Below are 20,519 nucleotides of genomic sequence, written 5' to 3'. Positions count from 1 at the left end.
GAATGGTAAAATTGATAAAAAAAAGAGATATATAATTTTCTCCAATTATTTTTTAATCTAACAATTGAATGCAAACACAAAAGATATAATTTATTATTTTTGGTAAATAGAAATTAAAACATAAAATCATGTTGTGCATGTTTATAACAAAAAAATAACCAAATAAAAAATTCTAGTGCTTAAAAAAGATTGAACGTATTTTCTAGGTTTCAAACTCTACACACCCATAATCTTTTGGTGCTAAATTATTATTGGTGGTTTAATTTACTCAATAAAAAAATAAAAAAGCTACATTCTTCTGTCCAAGTATAATTTGGCCGGTATTATTATTATCACACACTCTAATGGCGAGTAGTTCAACCAATATTCCACTGACTCGTTCATTCGGATATATAAACTTAATTTAATTCAATAATTTTGTGGTATCTTTTAATTTGAAGAGCTAAATGCATGTCTTTTCTAGATTAGTCAAACTAGGAGCCTATGGTTGACGAGTCACGCCAAGAACAAATAGCTACTTTCTGTTCAATTTTGGTGTATTTATATCCAAGTATAGTAGTGATAGTATTAATCTAAAAAATAAACTTAATTTAATTCAATAATAATATATAAGCGGTTGCGAATTTTTCAAACTAGAAAACATTGACTTGGAACGTGCTTTCTATGCTGAGAGACTTGCTAGCTTTTGTGATTCATCATGAATTGACAAAAACATTAGGGTTTAAAAAAATAATGGAGATTATTACTATCAAGGGGAAGAACTATAATAATTTTTTTAAAGAAAGAGAATTTTATTTGAACATCATAATTAAATTGGGGTGCGTAAAGGGTGAATAAATAAAATTTAATAGAAATAGAATATGTGTGACCAGTACGAGGTACATAAAAAGAAAAATTATGCCAGCAAATTCAAGCTTATTATATTCGTAATTTAATTTGGTAGTTAATCAACTAATTAATAAATTTAAAATAAGTATAAAAAATTAATTTTTAATTATTTAATATTAATTAAGTCTTTTATTATAAAATTATTTTTAAATTTTATTTTTTTACAATATTTAAGATTTAGGTGATCGTTTGAAATTTAGGATTTAAATAAAGGTTAAAATTGAGAATTTTAAACTTATAGTAAAATGATTTAAAAAAATTTACTGATAGTAACCAAAAAATTAACATTTTGATTTTTTGTAGAGTAAAATATTTATATAAATCAAAAGCAACCCAATATTATATGAATTATCCAAAATAAAAAATATTATTTGAATGTCTTCGCGTGTGCATATATGTATATATTGAATTTACTGAATTCGATTTACATATTTAGTAGTAAATCGAATTAATGTATATCAAATTATATGGAACACTATATCTAAGTCAATTGTTTATTTATTTTATATTAATTTTAAAACATAAATATTAATAAAAAGTATTTTTTATTTTAAATTTAAATAAAGTATCAAAAAATCAATTTTCTACTAAAATATAGTACTCCATACAATTTTATATACATTAATTCAATTTACTACTAAAATATGTAAATTAAATTCAATTAATATAAATATATATAAAAAGACATTTACATAACGTTTTTTATTTTGAATGATTCATATAATATTGAGTTATTTTTAGTTTATATAAGTGTTTTATCCTAATTTTTTATTTATTAGTGATCTCAAACTCGAGCCTCAAAAACTGAAAGAAAATAAAATCTACGACGTATTGAAAGAGTAGTAGAAGTTTCTAAATCAAGCATAAGCAAGTTTTGAATGCAATCAATAACTGATTAATCAATATAGCAAGTTGGATATCTTTATGGCAGTGACATAACGGTATATAAAACTATATTTTGACAGTTAAAATATATTAGTTTAATACACCAAGTTGCGAAAAAGACTATATTTATTATTATGAATAACATCATGATAAGGTAAGCAATAATTATATTAATTTAAATATTTCATATGCTATCTCCTTTTCTTGTTCCTGTTGAAGGCCTTAAGGAAGAAAATGCGACGTATATTCTATACTCGCTAAACTTCGTGTTTCATACAATATTTTATTTGTCTTTTCTTTGTATTATAATTTGTTCAGGATTTAAATTTTATGCACTATCTAGCATAAACAAGTTTTGCGTATATAATTATTTAAGCAATATCATATAAATAAAAATTTTACTTCTATATACGAATGATCATTTAAAAGACATTAGTAAAACTTAATTATTCTATTGTGCAAATCATTTTTTACCAAGTGAAACTTAATAAATTATTTGTTAAAAAATTATTTAATTTTTTAATTTGTTTGTATACAATATATATTAATTATAATCACAAATTATCCTATTTTAAATTAAATAATTTATATAATAATGATCTCATTTATTAGGACAATTTACATAATTGAATTGTTTGGCCTCTAAAATTACACAATTACAACTTTACAAACTAAGAGACGTAAATACATTTGTTCATATCTCTATAGAAACTGCTACTGGCAGTAGCGATTTACAGAGATACATAATTCACTACAGGCAGTCGCGGTTTACGCGGACGCTTGGCAATACGAAAACCGCTAGAGGCAGTCCTATTGAAGTTGGCTTGGGCATAAACCGCTACTAAACAGTAGCGGTTTATGTGTGTGGGGATGCGTGCATAAACCACTAGAGACAGTAGCGGTTTACGTGAAGTTTGGGTGCCTATATAAAACGTGGTGGGTAGCCGCGGATTCCTCATTTGGAGTGGCTCTTGGGCAAGCTAGAGAGAGGAAATTCTAAAGAGAGGGCAGAGTAACTCGAAAGCGGGTCTGAGGTATCCGAGTACGACCTCTAGGTGAATATCATGGCAGAAAAACGGAGCTTGTACCGATTGAACGGTGTAGCCCATATTGTCGGTGCCATTGCGGACGAGGTCAGTTATATTTTAATTTTTTTTTAGCATTAGCATTTATTAATTAAAAAAATTATGTAAGGTAAAGGAACTAGAATTTATAGTTTAACACTTATAGTTTGGAATTAGGCCTTGCATGTTAGGATGTAGCATAGTGGGGCTGTATATAGGAATCGGTTTGTATAGCGATTCCTGTTCAGTTAATTTCCGAATATTATGTTTTGTAAGAAAAAATATTTTTTACAGTCTTATTTGCGTTAAATTTATTTTCATGAAAGGCTTCTTTAATTGTGTAACCTGTTTTCGTTTTAGTTCCAAAAAAAAAAGTTTTTTGCATTTTGATTTGACGATCGACTAATAGGTTAATAGTTGATTTGTTTAGTTGTTTAATTTGTTTCCTTGTTTGGTGATAGTATAAGTGATTTGTTGTTATTAGATAGGGGGATTTGTTGTAAATAGTAGAATTTAATTGTTTTGGGTATATCTTTCATGTTGTGTGCAGTCAACTAGGTGTATTTATAGTGTGAGACGGCAACAAAATATGTCCATGCATGACAGGATAATCATGTATTTAGAGAGGGCTGAATTGTACTAGTTGGCTATGTTAAACAGCCACTGGTTCTGGTTGGATGAGCCCTTGGTCAATGCTATATTGAGAGGTGGCGCCCTGAAACGCACACCTTTCATATGCCTTTTGGAGAGTGCACAGTGACATTGCAAGATGTGGCATTACAGCTTGGATTGCCTGTCGATGGGGAGGCCATGAGTGGTTTGCCTTGGTGAGTTTGAGAAATTCATGGAGGCTGGCCGACCAGCTTGGTTTCAGGTGTGTGCCGTCGATGCTGACAAGCGGCTTACAGTGTCGAAATGGCTCAATATATGGAGGAAATGTCCAGAACATACGATGAAAGTAGACTCTAGATTCATCAACCTGATCACCCACTCTAACCGGGGAGGTCTTCAGCAGAGCAACGGAACTGTCCATGGTGGATGTGACCACAAGGATCCAGCGGGGCAGATCACCATAGGACTCCTCCCAGTCTCCATAGATTTGTGCTACTGCCTTCTGCTTCGCCAACCACACCTTCCTATAACTAGGCCTGAAATCATATGTTGCCTCCATTGCCTCTTGCAGCACCTTAATCGTCATGGACGCATCAGCTCTAACCAACGAAAAGATCCTCGCACATATGACATGATAATCAAGCTGTTTGTAGTCGCTTGATATCGATGTGGCCATACACGTGTGTGGCATGTTGTACCTCCCAACTTCCAAAGTGCTCTTCCGTTCTTGCAGCGTGATACGAATTAACCACGTGCACCCGTTACCAAACTCCTTACATCTCCCTTGGTATTTCAGATTGTCTAACTCCTTAACTCTGTACTCAACTCCACGCCGAATGCTGTAATATTTTACCCTCAACACAGTTTTCTCCTTACTCTGGAACGACTGGCCAATCTGAAATTTCGTCAAAGCATTCACATCATGCATACCCTGGCCCCCGAAGGTTGCCTCTACATTCTTGTGTTGGCCGACGGCTTCCAAGTTCAACGATGACAGGTGCGAAGGATACTGTTGTGTGCCCGAACCGGAACCTCCATGTGGTGTAGGTGTACCGCTCGGAATATCATCATAATTGTCCCCACCAATTGTAACCGGCATGTCATCCGAATCATCGTCTCGCATTGCATTCTCAATTCGATCCACTCCAGCCTCAAATTCAAAATCAGGATCACCAGGAGGCACACCAACATGAACAGCCGCAACATGTTGAGGATCAGGAATCAGAACTGCCGCTGCTACCACAGGCATCGATGTTGAGGCACCACCCACCGTCGTCGAATGAGAATTCGGCGCCGATGCCCCGGAGCTGTCGACACCATCTTCTAACTTCGCAAGCAGCTCGGGTATTATAACCTCCGAAAAACTCCGCCTGCAGTGAAACAAGACCTGCAGGTCTTCATCGGATGCTATCACAAAGGTCTCATATCTCACACCAGTTGACACAACGGCAATGAAAATCTTGTAAAACAACTTTTTTTACCCACTTCATCCCACACACACCGAACTTCCGTAATATGCTGAGCTTAATCTCTGCCAACGTACTCGATGATCGGATAAAAATACTAAGCGATTCTCTATCTGTAAATTTCACACCATGTCTTTTGCTCTTTTGAAGTTTTCTAGAGCAATGCACTAGAGCCACAAAAATTTTCTCACCATCCATTTGTGAGAAACAACACTCCTCCTCCACCTTTGGCCTTTGAGCGGGTTTATATAGGCAGCCACGCTCACACACACTCAATGTAAACTGTTATTGCCAGTAACGGCTATGCCCAAGCCAACTTCAACAGAAACCGCGACTGCCTCTAGTGGTTTCTGTGTTGCCATTCGTCCACGTAATCTGCAGTTTCCTGTAGTGGATTGCGTATCTCTGGAACCGCTGCTGCCAGTAGCATTTTCTATAGAGATATGAAAAAATATATTTATGTCTCCTATTTTGTAATATTGTAATTGTGTAATTTTTTAGGCCAAACAATTTAATTATGTAAATTGCCCCATTTATTATTATAAACAAGTGTAATAATTTGTGTCATGCACATGATAAGATTGAAATTATAATTTTAAATTATTTTGTTAAAATTAATTTGAATTATAATAATTTGATTAATAAAAAGGTAAAATATTATGCATTGTTCATTTTTTTTAATCTAGTGTTAAGTGTATTAACTCTAAATAGTTAATGGGTTTTAGTAATCTACTTTTTCAATAAATTAGACATATATACGTAATGTGACCATAAATAACTTAGTAATATTTAAACCCACCAACAAATTTTTATATCTTGTTTTACTGTGAAATAAAAACATATCAAAATCAGCTCAAAATGAACAACAAATTATTAGAGAATTCTAATGTACAAAATTCTCTAATAAATAATCAATCATTTAAAATCACTAAAAAATAACTCAACATTTTCATTTGATGCTTGCAAAACATATACCTAAATCAATATTATATCAATGTTAGTATACAAAATTATATGATTAATGTAATTTTAAAATAGTTTATCAAGAGAATAAAATAATACAAATTTTTATGATAATTTGAATATTCTCAAGTTATAAATGTGGAATAGGAATGTATTATCTATTAGCACCTAGAATTTGTTAATTTTTTTAATTGATATTAATAAATTTTAATAAATCTGATTAAGATAGTTAGAAATTACCTTTTCATTATAAATTTTCAAAAACTTCTCTATATACCACATTTATCATGTAGTTATCTTCCAAGTGTCTGTGATCTTGCAATAACACTCGCAGACTATTTTTACTCTTTACATAACGCAACATACAATTGACTATGTATGAAAACTGACCTTAAAAAGTATATTCCAACTTTTGATAGAGTTTGTCTCTGAGACTTATTTATTATCATTGCAAATGACATAATAATTGAAAATTGTCTTTACCATATTTGTGTTTGGGGCTAGGTTATGGTACGGGTCAGTTTATCCGGACCGTGTCCCATCTTAAAAAAAAAAAAGAAGCTCTTCTTGAGGTAAGCACTAAGTGACTCGAAATAAAAAAGCACCAAGATAATTTAGTTCGGTGCATATATAGTACAACACAGCAGAATATACATGATTTATTTTTTGTAATATCTATTTAGATTAATTCTTTTTATTATATGTTACAGTTATTTTTAAAATATTTATGTAATACATCATGTGCTAATACTAAGAATATTTTTTAAAAAGATATATTCGTAAAAATAGATATAATATAATTACAAATATAAATAAACAAATATACAACAACAAAGCCTTGTCCCACTAAGTGGGGTCGGCTACATGAATCAAGCGACGCCATTGTGCTCTGTCATGTATCATGTCTACAGAGAGACCGTTTACATGTAGATCTCGTTTGACCACCTCATGGATGGTCTTCTTAGGTCTTCCTCTGCCTTTCGCCCTTTGTCCATCTTCCATCTCATCCACCCTCCTGACTGGATGTTCTATCGGTCTTCTTCTCACATGTCCAAACCACCTGAGACGCGATTCAACAATCTTTTCCACAATGGGTGCTACTCCAACTTTCTCCCTTATATCTTCATTCCTTATTTTATCCAATCGCGTATGACCACTCATCCATCTCAACATCTTCATCTCTGCCACACTCAGCTTATGTTCGTGCTCCCCTTTAGCCGCCCAACACTCCGTACCATACAGCATAGCCGGTCTTATAGCGGTGCGATAGAATTTACCTTTAAGTTTTAAAGGCACCTTTTTGTCGCATATAAAACCAGATGCACTCCGCCATTTTGACCAACCTGCTTGGATCCTATGATTTACATCATGTTCAATCTCTCCATTATCCTGTATGATACACCCAAGATACTTAAAACTTGTAACTTTTCGTAGGATATTCTCTCCAATTTTCACCTCTATATTTGAGTTTTCCCTTCTCAAACTGAACTTACATTCCATATATTCCGTCTTGCTACGGCTTATGCGCAGACCATACACTTCTAGCGCTTCTCTCCATAACTCCAACTTCTTATTTAAGTCTTCCCTTGACTCTCCCATAAGAACGATATCATCGGCAAAAAGCATGCACCATGGCACAGGCTCTTGGATGTGCTCTGTGAGTACTTCCAAGACTAATGTGAAAAGGTATGGACTTAAGGATGATCCCTGGTGTAATCCTATACCAATAGGAAATTCCTCTGTCACACCACCTTGAGTCTTCACACTAGTTGTGGCCCCATCATACATGTCTTTAATTGCCCGAATATATGCGATCCTTACTCTCCTCTTTTCTAAAATCTTCCATAAGACCTCCCTTGGTACCCTATCATACGCTTTTTCCAAATCAATAAACACCATGTGTAGATCCCTTTTATTACTACGATACCTCTCCATCATCCTTCTTAATAGGTATATCGCTTCAGTGGTAGATCTGCCTGGCATAAATCCAAATTGATTCTCTGTTACTTGTGTCTCTTTTCTCAACTTCCGTTCTATCACCCTTTCCCATAACTTCATAGTATGACTCATAAGCTTAATCCCCCTATAATTTCCGCAACTTTGTATATCCCCCTTATTCTTGTAGATAGGTACCAAGGTGCTCTTTCTCCACTCATCAGGCATCTTCTTTGACCTTAAAATCTCATTAAAAAGCTTGGTTAACCAGTTGATGCCTTTTCCTCCAAGACCCTTCCAAACCTCAATCGGGATATTATCAGGTCCTACTGCCCTGCCATTTTTCATCTGCTTTAGAGCCTCTTTTACCTCGAAGTCTCGAATCCTTCGATAGTAGTCAAAGTTTTGATCTTCTTCCCTTGTGCACAATCGACCAAGGCTCGGAAGAGTCTTCTGTCCCTCATTAAATAACTCGTAGAAGTAGCTCTTCCACCTTTCATTAATCTTCTCCTCTTGAGCCAACACCTCTCCATCCTTATCCTTTATGCACTTAACCTGATCCAAATCTCTCATTCTTCTTTCCCGGCTCTTTGCAATTCTATATATACCTTTTTCTCCTTCTTTCGTGCCCAAAGACTGGTAGAGACCCTCATATGCTCTTGTTCTTGCTTCACTTACAGCCACTTTTGTCTCTTTCTTAGCCGCCTTATATTTTTCCCAGTTATCTGCATTGCGGCATAAAGACCACTCTTTAAAGCATTCCCTTTTTATCTTTATCTTTTCTTGTATACTCGCATTCCACCACCAGGACTCCTTGTCTCTTGGTCCTATTCCTTTAGATTCACCAAAACTTTCTTTTGCTGTTTTTCTAATAACTTCTGCCATCTCCCTCCACATCTCTTCCGCGCTTCCATTCCCATCCCACTTTGCCTCTTCTCCTACCCGTCTTAGGAAGCTTCTTTGTTCCTCACCTTTCATCTGCCACCACCTCGTCCTTGGGTTCTTCGTATGATGTCTTTTCCTCAACTTTTGCTCAACGCGAAAATCCATGACGAGCACCCTATGTTGTGTTGTCAAACTCTCTCCCGGGATAATTTTACAGTTAATGCAAAATTTCCGGTCGACTCTCCTCAACAAGAAGAAGTCGATTTGAGAGCTTGTCATGCCACTCTTATAGGTTATAAGATGTTCGTCTCTCTTTTTAAAACATGTATTTGCGATGAGAAGATCAAAAGTTGAGGAAAAGTCCAAAATAGTTTTACCCTCGGCATTGATCACCCCGAAACCATGGCCTCCGTGAATACTCCCATATCCAGTCACTTCTCTCCCAACATGGCCATTTAAATCTCCTCCTAAGAAAATCTTATCTCCCATAGGTATGCCTTGAACCAAACTCTCTAGATCCTCCCAAAACCTTATCTTGTGTTGTTCGTCCAAACCCACTTGCGGTGCATAGGCGCTAATCACATGGAAAGCACCTCCCTCCACCACAAGTTTGATAGAGATGATCCGATCTCCCACCCTCTTGACATCAACTACGTCCTTCTTCCACTGCTTATCCACAATTATTCCAACTCCATTCCTATTCTTCACCTTTCCTGTATACCAAAGTTTGAAACCAGAAGAATCCAACTCCCTAGCCTTTGCACCAACCCATTTCGTTTCTTGTAGGCACATAATGTTAATCTTCCTCCTTGTCATGGTGTCCACCACCTCCATGGACTTTCCTGTTAGAGTGCCTATGTTCCATGTCCCAAATCTCAACCTTTTGTCGCTTCGACCTTTACCTTTTCCTTTGTGAACTAGCTTATTTACCCTCGTCCGTTCACGAAAACGCGAGAACCCTTGCTCATTTAACACTACATCCGGGCACCGATGCAGCGGCTCTTGCTTTGACACCGTACTCGAGCCATACGGCGCGTTGCTTCCGGGCAACGACCTAGCTTTAGCGCAATAATGTCTTTGATTCATGTCATGGGGGTTCGGCTATATTTTTACGTTGGTTGCCGAAGACCTAACACAACCCTCCTCCTTTATCCGGGCTTGGGACCGGCTATGTACCGCACGTGTAACATAGGCGGAGTTATAAATAAACAAATATGTTAAATAAAAAGTTAAACTAATATGCTTACCAATACTTTTATTAAATTTTGCAGATTGGAGAGTAAATATGTATTTGATTGCTTGGAGATTACATAGATAATTGAGTAATTGGGTTGCAAATTGATTATAATTGTGCATCTTTTTTTTATTCATTTCTGATGGTTTTAGTGGCTAAGAGAAGGGGGTTGAATCTTAGCCCCTTTTTTTATTACGCTTTCTGGTCTTTGAGGAGACTTTTCTGTTTTTGTCTCGTCCCTAGCCACGAGATTTTTTATTTTTGTCTCGTCACTTGACACGAGATATTTTTGGTTTTATCTTCTGTGCGGTAGAAAAGGAAATGGAGTACTAGAGAAAGAAGATTACACCCAGATATATCCTGGTTCAGCTGCTAAGTGCAATGCAGCCTACATCCAGTCTCCATCACAACTATGATGGAATTTCACTATAATCATCCTGATTACAAACTGTAAAGTGCTAACCCAACTTACAAGGGGATTCCCACAGAATCATGAAACACAACATAGATAAACAAAGGAACTCTAAGACATCTATGGCTTTTTCTTTTAATTTTGCATTCTCTGCCTTTTTTCTCTCTATGGCTTTTTCATACAAACCTCACTGTTTGCCTTTTTTCATGAGACTCAAAACACAGAAAAATTACAAAACAAAATACATTGAAGGAGAAGAAAATCTGTAAGCTTAGGTAGCTATGAGACTTTTGTGCCTTACACTCTCACACTTTCTCCTTGAATCAAACCGTGACTGTTCACCTCTTTTATAGAGAAGAGAAGCATTCACAGTTGAAACAAAACTAAGCTTAACTTCTTTTCCTTCAAAACATAACCGGTTCAGCCACAGAGAGAGAAGAGGTAACTCATGCAAAACCCAACATGCAAATACCTCTAGTTCTTCTTTGGTCATCACTCTTCATCAATCCGAGCGCTCCATCCTTGGCTTGCTCTCCAAGATGGATTTCTGGCCCTTGATGCTTCATGATGATGATGGCTTCATCTGCTCCAATCTCTGCCTCTTCCATCACTTCGCCACTCTAGCTACTTCCTGTGGTGGTTGAGCAGAATCAAAGACAAGCCATGCCTCCAAGAATCTCTTTCTTGCTGGCCGAATCTTCTTCTTTCTTTTTGAGTATGAAGAGCTCGAGATTACCTCACCAAATCTTACCATTTTTGGTGAAAATCTCAGCCACATCATACTTTTATTTTGTTATGTTTTCTTGCCATCATCATGACGGTCTTGAGATGTGCTCCATCTTCTTTTCGGTGAGTAGGTGTAGCTTCCATGGCTTCCTGGATAATGACCGAAAGAGAAGAAGGAAAGATGAGATCCGTTGGAATGCTTGAGGCAAATGATAACATTTGCTTTCCTGATGAATTTTTGGATCAAGCATTGGATCACTTAGTATAGATAATAATTGGGCTTGGAGCAACAAAATTCATTCTGGCCCAAGTGATATATCTCCCATTCAGCCATAAGAAACTAACTTCATATTAATGCTGAATTTTTTAACATTGGGCTAGCAACATTTTCTTTTTATTTTCGGCCCAATTAAAATTCTGCATCACAAAATTATTAATTACCATATGTTAGATGAAAAACAAATTAATAATTTTGTAAATAAATATTTCAATAATATTTGTTCATCATCAAAATTAAATTAGAGTTTTCCAAACTCATCAATCTCCCCCTTGATGACAAACATTATTAAAATTGAAATGGAAAGAAATTTAAAGATTTAAGTATAAAGTACTCCCTTTGAGTTTTGAATTTCTCTCCCTTTCAAATTGTCACATGGCTCCCCCTAAATATGTGCTATTTTTACCAAGGGAAGCACTAACCTGTAACATTTAAATCAAGCTTCAAGTAACAATGTTATTTAGCATATTCATTCCATTATGCTAGATACTTGATTTATGAGCAGATTTGAATGATATACAAAACTTATTTGCTATCACAATTTTAATTTTCTGCTCAATCTCACCATAATCAATCAAAATCTATTTTTGGCAGAAGACTTGCTGTTCAAAAATATTTTTCAATAAATCAGAGCAATCTTGGTAGGGAAAAATATTTTTCAATCATGATTTAATCTTTCCAAACACAGCAATTTTCACCATTAAGAACTAAAGGAACTGCCAAAAATAAATCCAACATAAATCATTTTATCAAGGTAAGTAAAATGTATTATAAACACAGTAAACACATTTTACCAAGATAAACATCAAATAATGACAGCAATCAAGATAAACCGAATGCATTATCAATCATCATAAACCAAATGCATTATTTAATCATCAACAGAGGTGATAATGAATTTTCACAGAATTTCATCCCCTGTTCCTGTTTCAATTTTGGGATCATTTTCCTCCCCCTTTTGGCATCAAGGGGCACCTGCAAAGAAAAATATTGACAGCACAACAAAATATCCATAATAAAGTGCCAAAAATGTGTCAAAGTGTCATAGAGCAGTGAGTATTAAGTCATGCCTCTACAAAATAAGATTGAGCCTAAAGATGCCAATATCAAATGAAAGCAAAGAAACAGTCATCAATCATCTGAAAGATTGAACTCTGAGTTAGAATCTTCTTCTTTATCCTCTGTCCCCATCTCATCCTCAAAGCTTTGAACCATGAAGCCCACCCTTTCGTTACATTTCTTCCAAGCCTTTTCATTTTCATATGCTAACTTCTGGGCAGCCTTGTAGGATTGAACCATTAACTTTGACATGTTGAGAAATTCATTAAGAACTTTCCTAATTGATGCAGTCACTTTGGAAGGTTCAGGGGGACGACTCTCAAGATCGCTGAGTGACGGCTCGGAGGGCATTGAGCGCTTACTTTTCTTACCCGAAACTCCTCCTCCTTTAATCATCGAAACTTTGTTCTCAACAGCTTTATTAGATAAATCAACCTTAAAATACTCAAAGATACATGTGAGAAATATTCCATAAGGAAGATTAGCCTTTTTAGTACTTTTAAGTGCTTCCCACATATGACGTATCATCATATAAGCAAATGAAATTGGAGAAGAAGTAACAAGGGCAAAGAGAATAATGGAGTCAGAAACTGTTACTCTGTGGTGAGAACCACTTTGTGGAGTGAGGATCTGAGTGATGATCCGGTGCAATAGTGAGTTCTCAGGACCGAGTGCTCGATGGGTTGGGATTAATCCATCTAATCCAGAAAGATTTGCACATATGTGTTGCAAGACAGTTTGCTGTGTGACTCCAACCTGATCATCCCATTTATCAATCATGTAAACTTTTGGTCCTTCATCCTCATACCCAAGAGCAGCGCTTATGGTTTGAGGATTGAGAGTCATGTAAACACGCTTGACATAAGAATGAATTGAGCCATCTATCAAACGCATGTTCACATAGAATTCCCGGACCAGCCCCGGGTAAACATGTTTCTGGATGTGAACCAATGGGGTCCACTTCAGGGCATCGAATAGAGAAGAAAAGTTTATTCCTTTGGTGGCTAGATTTTCAAGATTCACCAAGTATGATGGGCAGAGATGACGTTTCAGCAAAACCTTTTTGTGGAATTCGTAGAAGGCACAAGAGTAGAACCGAGAGGGATCAAAATGTGAGTAGGTTTTGTGAAATTTGTTCTTGAATTCTAGTGATTCCAAATTTGCAAGTTCTCTAGTATCATGTAACACAAAGCTTTTCTTCTTCTGAGAGCTTTTTCCGGATTCATGTGGAGTGGATTTTTTGTGTGGTGATGGAGGGGGTGAAGTGTGTGATTCCTCTTCATCTTCTTCAACACTCGATTGCTTGTTCTTTCCTGTCTTTCTTCTCCCTGAAGTTTTTCGAGCAATGACTTTCCGGTGCATAGTTTTGGTCTTTTTGGAGGGGGTGTATGAGTAGAAGAGGATGTAGAATGAAGATGGATATGGGTGTGAGTTTGAGATGATGAAAAAGGTAGACTTTTTGGAATGGGGGTTCGGCCACTTCTTCTAAGTGCCGTTTTCTTTTTCATGGTGAAGGGAAAGAATGGGGATGGAAGATGAAGTGATGCCCGAAGGTGTGGTGAGTAGAGGGAGGTTAGATGGCATTAAATGTTGATTGGAAAGAGATAATGGAGGAAGTTAATGACTATTATGGCGCGGTTATTAACCAAGGGGTTTCCCTTTTATTTGAAATAAATTGAAATGTGGTTTCCTAGAATCAAGGGATTAGATGGAGAGAGGGATTTGATTTGACAATAACCACTTCCAATAAGATTTGATAAGACAACAAAAGAATTTTGATCCTCATAAAATGAGGAACCAACAAAAGGTCAAGGTGGGGTCAAAGAGATTTTGTGGGGCCCATGAAAGATAAATTCTGCGCAGCCTCCCCCTTGATTATAGCTTCTCCAACACGCTTGTATTTTTATCTCGTCTATACCTACGAGACAAAACTGAGCAGAGTCAAAATTTCACAAATTCTCAATAGAACTTAAATCAAACATTCCCAAGCTTTTTCTTAGTGAACAGAATCTATCTTCACAGAGGGGTTTTATAAAAATGTCAGCAAGTTGATCTTCAGATTTTACAAATTAAATATCAATAGTACCCTTTTGCACATGTTCTCTAATAAAATGATATTGGATCTCAATGTGCTTTGTTCTTGAGTGCAAAATAGGATTTTTTGAAATATTTATAGCACTCATGTTATCACAAAATAATGGTATACTATTGATCTTTAATTTGTAATCTTCCAACTGCGTTTTTAACCAAATTAATTGTGAGCAACATGCAGAAGCGGATATGTATTCAACTTCAGCTGTGGATAGAGCTACTGTGGCTTGTTTTTTGCTTGACCACATGTTGAGTGAGCTTCCAAGGAAGCAACACATGCCGGAGGTGCTCCTTCTATCCACTCTATCTCCCGCATAATCTGCGTCACAAAATCCTTCTACATAAAAATCATCAGATTTTGGATACCATAAGCCATAATCACTCGTTCCCTTAATGTATCTAATGATGCGCTTAACAGCCGAAAGATGGGATTCTTTTGGGTGAGATTGAAATCTTGAACACACACCCACACTTTGAACAATATCCGGTCTAGAGGATGTAAGATACATTAGTGAACCAATCATTCCTCTATACCGTGTTTCATCCACATCTTTCTCATCATCATCTTTTTCAAGTTTAGTGTTTGGATGCATTGGTGTTCCTATTGGTTTAGAGTTTTCTAGGCCAAACTTTTTGATAAGTTCTTTTGCATACTTTCCTTGGTGAATAAAAGTACCACTAGGAGTTTGTTTAATTTGGAGGCCAAGAAAGAAAGTAAGCTCTCCCATTAAACTCATCTCAAACTCACTAGTCATGAGTTTTCCAAACTCTTCACACAATGACTCATTGGCCGAACCAAACACAATATCATCCACATAAACTTGAACTAGAAGAATATCATCATTAGATGTTTTAATGAATAAAGTTGTGTCTGTGGTACCCCTTTGAAATTGATTTTCTAATAAGAAGGCACTAAGTCTTTCATACCAAGCTCTTGGAGCTTGCTTAAGACCATAAAGAGCTTAGTTAATTTGAAAACATGATTTGGAAAATCTTTATGTTCAAAATCGGGGGGTTGGGCCACATACACTTCTCTATCAATAAAGCCATTAAGAAAAGCACATTTAACATCCATTTGAAACATTTTGAAACCCTTATGGGCAGCATAGGCAAGAAGCAATCTAATTGCTTCCATTCTAGCTACCGGAGTAAAAGACTCATCAAAATCTATACCCTCTTCTTGATCGTAACCCTGGGCCACTAGTCTAGCCTTGTTACGAACAACTTGTCCATCCTCACCAAGTTTATTTTTAAACACCCACTTAGTACCCGTAACTTTCTTACCATCCGGATGAGGTACTAGTGTCCAAACCTCATTCTTATCAAATTGAGCATGCTCTTTGTAACACCCTCACTATCAGAAGTCACGTTTCCGGCTGCGCTACTCTGATAGAAAGAAGTATTACGACTACTTTATATACTAAATATTAAAATAGGAGCCTGTGACTCGACATTGTATCGCTGATTTCTTTGAAAAACCGGAAACAAATACTTTATCTTAAGGAAATACAAGCAGACATAGATTCATATACAAGACTCCTTACATAATCTCATAATATAATATACATATAAAACATACAACTCCTATCCCTCTTACAAATTTGTAATAACAAAGACGAGGGAAGAAAATAATCTAATTAACACAGCAGCATATAAACCAAATGCAGTATAACTCTTCTTAATGCCTCTTCATCTGGTTCCTGAAAAGGTAAAGCTGTAGGGGGGTGAGAACCTAACCACATGGTCTCACCACGGAGTTTCAAAGTTGTCATAAGAAGATATTCAATAAGAAAACTATTTCAAATTCAGTGACTATCGTTGCCTTATGAATCCTTTTAAAATCCAACAGCTAATCGTTTAAAACATTTTCAAAGAAACAATGTTTAATATTTTCAGAAATCCAAAGTCTTCCTTTTCTCATAAGCAAATCTCAATCAGAAACTAACCACGCAATCAAACAACACAATCATTAATTCAGCACCTAAGTCCATTCTCAAATGTAACACGCCAGGACAAACACAGGCAAGACAGACAAGGAAAGCACAAGTAGGAAGCAGTTACAGCAAATAGTTCAAGTAGCAGTTAAGAACAGTTTAGCAATTAGGCAAACCAAAACAAGTTCAAACCCAAGTAAAGCATACAGATGCATATGATGCATGCCTGTCCTATGGCTGATGAGGCTCATCTGTCGGTTATCCAGCCAACCCGACAAGTCTGAATTGTACTTAGACTGTCCCCCGACATGCATCCCCAAGAGTCTATGCATAGCTTTTTCTCAAATAATCAATATTACTCAATGGGGGTAACATTCCCGGGAATTTATATAGTGCCCGGTCACACACTTACATCGTAGGGTCAACAGAGTATCGAGTTTTCAACCTGGTACACGTGGTGGCAAGCCACGACACTTAATCCAGGGAACCTCGTATCTCAAGATATTTCAAATTCATAAGCCATATAAACAATTCATTCATCATTCATCAATATCTAAGCCATTTTCAATATCACCATCATTCATCAATCCATATCCCATTTCCAAATTCATTCTAAAATCATATTTCAAATCAATCCTCATCATCCTTCTTTCGTTAATCAACAATCTCAATCCAAAACATAATTCTTTCTTTTCTAAATAAATCAATCTTAAATAAATAACGTTTAAGAACTAAATCTTTTTAAACAATTACTTCAACCAAAACTTTCAATTTTATAAAATTTCGGCAGCATTTCCTTTAAAATTCGGACACTGCCACCCTTTTCGGGTCCCATCCAAACATTTCTCAAATCCTTTCTCAACCATTTCCAAATCTCAATCACTTTCCAAAATTCAACCAATTCCAGTATCAAAGTATTTTCAAAGCGAATCAGTGCCCATAATAAATCTCTTTTTAAAATTAACCCAGCTCAAATACTAAATCATTTATAAAGTCATTTACAAAGTCACTAACTCAAAATTAAACCATTTCCAAAGCTAATTCAGTTTCATATTCCAAATCATTTCCAAATCCAATTCCTTTATATCATCAAAAATAGCTTCAAAACCAAGAAAAGCCATTTTTTATAATAATCAACCAAATAACCTTTCAAACTAATTTCTTTTCAGCAATCACAACTACTCAAGCAATCAAGCAATCAGTAAATCAGTCCAGCAAACAACCACATTTATAAGACAATTATAATCACAGACATATGTTTCTCACACTAATATCTATTTATAACAACTCTGTAAGATAAAATAAATTTTAAGAAAACCCCTACCTCGACTAGCTGAATTCAAGAATCAAAGGCGACAAACCCACTTATTCCAAATTAACAGCAACAGTAGCAATGGCATTAGAATCAGCAGTATTAACAGCAGCAACATCAAATTTGATGGAATCAAACGCGGAAACAACTCTAAAAATTCAAGGCAATACCAAAAATAAAATGGAATTAAAATCGTAACAAACAGATAAACGAGACCAAGGCAGTTCAGAGTATAAAAGTGAAACAGAGTCAGGAGACAGGCTAGACCTAGGGTAGTGACACTGAACTTGAATTGGGGCAAGTCAACAGCATCGGTAGGAACGGTAGAACTGGCAGTAGTAATTCCAGTCACCCCAGCAGCGACAACTCTTTCAGAGCATCAACCATCACAGTCCACAGTTGCAGCAGCTTAATCCTAAAACATCAACGTCTTAAACTTCTCAATCAACGGATAACATGACAATAGCAGTGGGGATTCAGAAACAAAAATGACTTACGGTAATTAAGGAAAACAAGGAAAATGAAGCGTAGCAGTAGTAGCGCAATGACTGCAACAGCACAGAAAAAATGGTCTCCTTCCCCACCTCAGCTCGTGACTCCGGCGGCGGCGATGGCGGAGAGAGCAGCGGCGGCAGAAACCCCCGCAACGCCTTCTCTCTCTCCTCGCGTTGTTCTGTCTCTCTCTCTTCGCATCGGATTCTGCTTGAGACTCGATAGCAGCTCGCAGCGCCGGTTCGACGGCAACGACTCCATGGCGGTCCGACGGCGATGGTGATGACGAGGTGCGGCGAAGCTGGCGGCGCACGGCGCGACGACGGTGGCGACGCTCCTCACTCGCACGAGCTTCCCCTGCTCCGTGACACACTCTCCTCGCTCCTCCTTCATCGGCGAAGACAGCGGCGCGACGAGCGGCAGTGACTCGCCGGCACGCTCTCCCCCTTTCTTCTCCCTCCTGATTCGCACCCTCTCCTCTCTTTCTTTCTTTCTGTGGATTTTTTGACTGCTGCTAAGTGTGGTGTTGTGAGTTTGTTTTTGGAAGAAAAGGAAAGGGTATGGCGGCTGAAGGGTGTGGGGTAATTAGGGTTAAAGTTTTAGGAAGTGTTTAGCAAATTAGGGCTTTAATTTGGGACAAATATGAAATCAATAATTTATTAATTTTAGGTAAATTGAAATTTGGTAAATTTTAATAAAATTAAAGTATATTGTACAAATTTGAAATCTAATTTAATCTCTTAAAATTACTTTAAAAATACTACTTAATTATCAATTTACTAATCAGTTTTTAATCAAGTATTCTAATTTATAATTAGAAATAATATAATATAATTTTCTTTTTTCTTTTTTTTTTGTGAAATTTATGGGTCTTACACTCTTCTTGCATGGCTTTCACCCATGATGGATCTTCTAGAGCTTGTTTGACATTGTTGGGCTCCATTTGTGACAAGAGTGCAAAGTTGCTTGGTTCGGATTGTCTTTTGGTTGAGGATCTTGTTGTCACTCCTTGGAAGGGATCACCAATGATGAAGTCATGAGGATAATCCCTCATAGACTTCCATTCTCTAGGCTTCCTTTGTGGTGTTGAGCTATGATGAGTTTCTGTTGGTCTCACTGTTTCAGTTTCTCGTGCTGGCTCAGGAGACAAAATGGAAATGTCTCCTCCAATCTGACGAGACAAATCTGGACTGGCAGATTCTTCAATTTGGGCAGACTTGGGATTCTCTTTACTTGTTCCAGCTCCTTCACAATCTGAATCATTATCTATCACAGTACTGGGAATTAAATTAGAATCACAAAAAGTAACATGTATGGATTCCTCTATGGTCCTATGTTCTTTGAGATAAATCCTATAGGCCTTGCTAGTGGTAGAGTATCCAACAAACATTCCTTCATAAGATTTTGGATCAAACTTACCAAGATTTTCTTTGTTGTTAAGCACAAAATATTTGCATCTAAAAATATGAAAGTACTTAAGATTTGGAGGGGTTCCTTTCCATAGTTCATAAGGAGTTCTTTTCAACCCTTTTCTAGTTATTGTCCTATTCAAAATATAACATGCTGTATTTACAGCTTCAGCCCATAGAAATTTAGGAATCTCATTCTCACATAATATAGCCCTAGTCATTTCTTGAAGGTTTCTGTTCCGGGGGTAACCTGAAACGTGTAGCTCGGTCGTCTCTGGAGAGGTCCGAGATAGGGGTCAGGGACCCGAGCTTGATATGTGGAGAGGTTGGTGGTTGTACCTGCAATGACACTCCGATGCTTAAGTTAGCATGGGTTCAAGCAGATATTGAGTAGAATTAGAGTATGAGTTATACCTGGGTGCTCCAGTGTATTTATAGTAGTTGGCTGTGATCTTCCCTGGATAAGATATTCTTATCTTATCTTATCTTCTGGGAGTTTTATCCCTATCTTTGTGGAACCGCCTTTCTCTAGGCCTTTTCGGCCTTTTAGTTTTTGGGCTGCGTTCCTTTTGATGGGCCTTCTTAGCTTTGTTGTCCGAGGTCCGACCTCAGGCGTGGGCCTTGGGACGAGGTCGGACCTTTCATGGATTTTGCCGATTTGGAGGAGCTCGGTCAGGGTATGAACAGTGCCCCTGCCCGAGTTCGTCCTTTTTGAGAGGTCGAGCTCGGGCATAGTAGTTTTTTCAAAATTCAAAAAATGGCCGTTTCAGCATTTATTGCATTTTACCGTTTCTTCTCGATTTTCGTTCGGGCTCTGTGAAGGCATTATTTATTTGCCCCTTCTCTCCTTTTTCTTCGTTTATTCTGTTCCCTTC

At 36.7% G+C, this 20,519-nt stretch overlaps 1 long non-coding RNA gene across 1 annotated transcript; it reads right to left on the bottom strand.

The window, feature by feature from the left end:
• Window positions 1-15,962: 15,962 nt before the first annotated feature.
• Window positions 15,963-18,788, bottom strand: LOC140177821 (uncharacterized). Its single transcript, XR_011869305.1, has 4 exons — window positions 18,241-18,788; window positions 18,011-18,158; window positions 17,756-17,893; window positions 15,963-16,211 (listed from the first exon to the last, which is right to left on the bottom strand). It is a non-coding gene; the product is annotated as an uncharacterized lncRNA (long non-coding RNA).
• Between the last annotated feature and the right edge of the window lie 1,731 nt (window positions 18,789-20,519).

Source organism: Arachis hypogaea, chromosome 2, assembly GCF_003086295.3.
Source record: "Arachis hypogaea cultivar Tifrunner chromosome 2, arahy.Tifrunner.gnm2.J5K5, whole genome shotgun sequence".
In the NCBI taxonomy this organism is placed as follows: domain Eukaryota; kingdom Viridiplantae; phylum Streptophyta; class Magnoliopsida; order Fabales; family Fabaceae; genus Arachis; species Arachis hypogaea.
The sequence above is the reverse complement of the archived record's forward strand: the minus strand, read 5'-3'. Positions and strand labels throughout refer to the sequence as shown.